The sequence below is a fragment of the Rhincodon typus genome, unplaced genomic scaffold (assembly GCF_021869965.1).
Source record: "Rhincodon typus isolate 14 unplaced genomic scaffold, sRhiTyp1.1 hic_rhity00002475, whole genome shotgun sequence".
NCBI lineage: Eukaryota > Metazoa > Chordata > Chondrichthyes > Orectolobiformes > Rhincodontidae > Rhincodon > Rhincodon typus.
In genome coordinates, this window is record NW_025968113.1 from 21,792 (window position 1) to 25,000 (window position 3,209).

At 40.5% G+C, this 3,209-nt stretch overlaps 1 long non-coding RNA gene across 1 annotated transcript; it reads right to left on the bottom strand.

Moving 5' to 3' along the window:
* Nucleotides 1-584: 584 nt before the first annotated feature.
* Nucleotides 585-3,181, bottom strand: LOC125481520. The gene is made up of 2 exons (XR_007261375.1): nucleotides 2,692-3,181; nucleotides 585-1,460 (listed from the first exon to the last, which is right to left on the bottom strand). It is a non-coding gene; the product is annotated as an uncharacterized LOC125481520 (long non-coding RNA).
* Nucleotides 3,182-3,209: the final 28 nt, after the last annotated feature.

Sequence of the window (3,209 nt, forward strand, 5' to 3'; positions counted from 1 at the left end):
AAACTTCATTAAGATGTCAAAGCCTTGAAATGGTACAGAAGAGAGTTGTAGAATGAAACGTCAATTAGGAAGCTGTAGCTATTTGTACTGCACGTCAGTGTCATACTGTGAGAGATCTATGTACACATTTTACCAATGATAACACTGCAGTACAGTATTAGCGAGTTCATTTCTATGGAGTGAAAGTCCTGTACTTAACAATTCTTTACTCATGTTATACAAATTCGGATTTGTGCTCGTCAGTACTGATCCAATGTTACTCAGTGACTGACCTTTACTCACTAGTACTGTGCCCTGGTGTTATACAACTCAAAGTGCTCTCTTCAGACACATTTCATGATTGGAAGCACCATGACTGTTCTGAGATTGTGAGTGAGTTTCACTAGTCAGGTCATGCCACTGACAGTATCCATTAACTCAGTACTTGCTCCATAGAATGAGTGGCCAGGGTGAACCCAGACTGAATGCTAGTGAGTTGTATTCATCGGCCTCAATTTAACATTTATTCACTTTTGAAGACATAAATAATACTGAAGTGCTAGATTTCCCAACAGGTCAATCCAAAAAGGAAGTGTATAAAAACGTTTTTAAAAAAGCCGAAAATATTTATTTTGCAGAAATATATAAATCAAAAACTAGCAAGTATTGAAGGTAAGTACACTGGTGACACACCTGGAAATGGATGGTTCCTGATTCTACCGTTAGCAATGCTGCAGGCTTTTCCAATCCAAATCAATGATCATCACAGTAGCAACTACTGTTACTTATACAAGTGATATACAGCGAATCTCCTCAAAAGATCGCAATAAGTAAACATAGTCAGCTATGACTTCTAAATAGAAAGGAAACTGGTCATCTTTAGACACCCAGATCTGAGGTCTTAAATCATTGACAGGTGCTTTTTTTTATTAAAATTAGGATTAAGAATGAGTTGCCTCAGAGTAGTTGCTATGCCATCCATTATGTTGCAATCTGATAGAAGCAGGATGAAGCGGCCCTTGATCCTTTAAAGAGAAGGTAATAATACAAAAGGAAATGCATAAATCAGTATTAAAGGAATAAAGGGAGCTTGTTTGTCTTATATGTTCCCACTCAGAGTTCCAGCATTAAACAGCATAAAGTAAGGGTTTGTCTACTGCCTCTTTAGGCTCCAACTCCTGGTTTTCTTTTAAAACTTGTCAGCAGCAAATTTAGAATTACAGCCCGGGAACCATGGCAGCATTCTGGAATGTTTATATTCTCCTCTTGGGCACTTTGTAACATCATTGTAGATTGGTAGGCTGTACTGGCCACTGTCCCTGGCCCTGCTGGGACTGAAGTAATCGATGAAGTTCTTTAAATTGAAACACCACATTGTCCTTAAGGTCTGGATTCGAGATTTGCAGACAGATACTCCCACTGTCGAATGACAACTCTCCTGAAAACATCTCGAACATCATCCTTGCCACAACGGGAATCACCTGAAACATCATGAAAAGGAAAAGGTTCAGTGTCAAATCACCATATTGCACTTTGTAATTCAAGTTGAAATGGTTGGCCTTTATTTCAACGGGAATGGGGTATAAAAATAGGGAGGTCTTGCTAAAACTATATAAGGCACTAGCCAGACAACAGCTTGAATACTGTGGTTTTGGTCCATTTATGTAAGGAAAGATAAATCGGCTTTGGAGGTAGTCCAGAGAGAAGGGTTTTCTTATCAAAAGAGTGGATTGGGCATGCACTAACTGGAGTTCATAAGTCTTTATTGAAACATACAAGATTGAAGGCTTGAAGGTAGATGAGGACAGTTTTTTTTTATTACTCATGGGTTGTGAGCATTGCAGGCTGGGCCAACAGTTATTGCCTGTCCCTTGTATCTCTTGAAAAGGTGGTGGTGAGCTGTCTTCTCAAACCACTGCAGTCAATGTGTGTAGATAGATCCATAACACCATTAGGGCGGAACTCCCATTAGGGAGTTATTTCCCTTGTTGGAGAGTATAGGAGCAGAGGGTATAACTGAATGAGTAAGGAATCACTTATTTAAGGCAGAGGCAAGGAGGATTCTTCTTTTCTGAGTGTTGTGAATCTGTGGAATTCTATAACATTGATGGCTGTTGAGGCTATGTCATCAAACACATTCAAGGCTGAGACAGATTTCGAATTGTTAAGGGAACCAGAGGTTATTGTAATAGGGTAGGCAAGTGCAATTGAGAAGTATCAGATCAGCCATAATCTCACTGAATGATAGAATGGACTTGAGGGGCTGAATGGCCTACTTATGCTCCTATATTTTATCTTCTTATGGAGTTTACCAAAAGGCAGCTTCTGATCAGGATCTCCTTTATAGTAGGTACCATATTCTTGGCAACACCCGAAGTGGCTGACTTACCAACACAGGCACTTTTATAAACAGCAAATATTTGGCACAAGATCCTTTTCTCTCAAAGGAAGAGAATCCACTCACAGGAGTGAATGTGTATCTAGACATTAGGAAAGGGTGTCCAGACAGTTGTATTCCCCATATGGAAAGTGTTCAGATTGTGTGATCTTCCCCAGGGTGGGGTGTCCATTCTAAGGTGACAGCAGCAAGCCAGTAGTACTCTGCCCATATGTGTATGAGCCTAGAGATGTGAGCAAACCCCAAAGAATTACAGAGTCATCACATCAGAGAAGTCAACTCCCCACCCTGGCTGCATTATCCCAAACTGTTACCTGCACCATGATTAACTTTTTTTCCTTGGGTTTACCATCTGGCCATTCCTCACCAAAGCAGAGCTGGATCTCATAAAGTGGGGCAACACTAGTCTGTCCCTTCTGGTACATTATCAATTCTGTGAAGAAAAGGAATATAATGAATGTAGAAAAAATGTGCATCCTTCCTTTAAAATCTCATCTTATTTTCAAATACCCCCATGGGTTCACTTCCCTCCCCCATCTCTGTGAGCTCTACCCAGCATTCTTCTGACATTGCTGTGCTCCTCCAATTCTCTTTCCTTGTGCATCCCCTATTTTAATTGTACCGAAGTTGGTGTCTGTGCCTTCAGCTGTCAGGGCCTTAAGCTCTGGAATCTTCTCCCTAAATATCCTCCACAAGGCAGTGTGTAAAAGTTGCCTCTTCAATCAAGTTTATTGTCATGTGTCATTTACATAAGATGCCAGGAGTGTGTCAATATTTGTTTTGTAGTCTGGGTTGCGTGGGGTAGAAGAAGAGGAAGAAAGAGAACAACTTA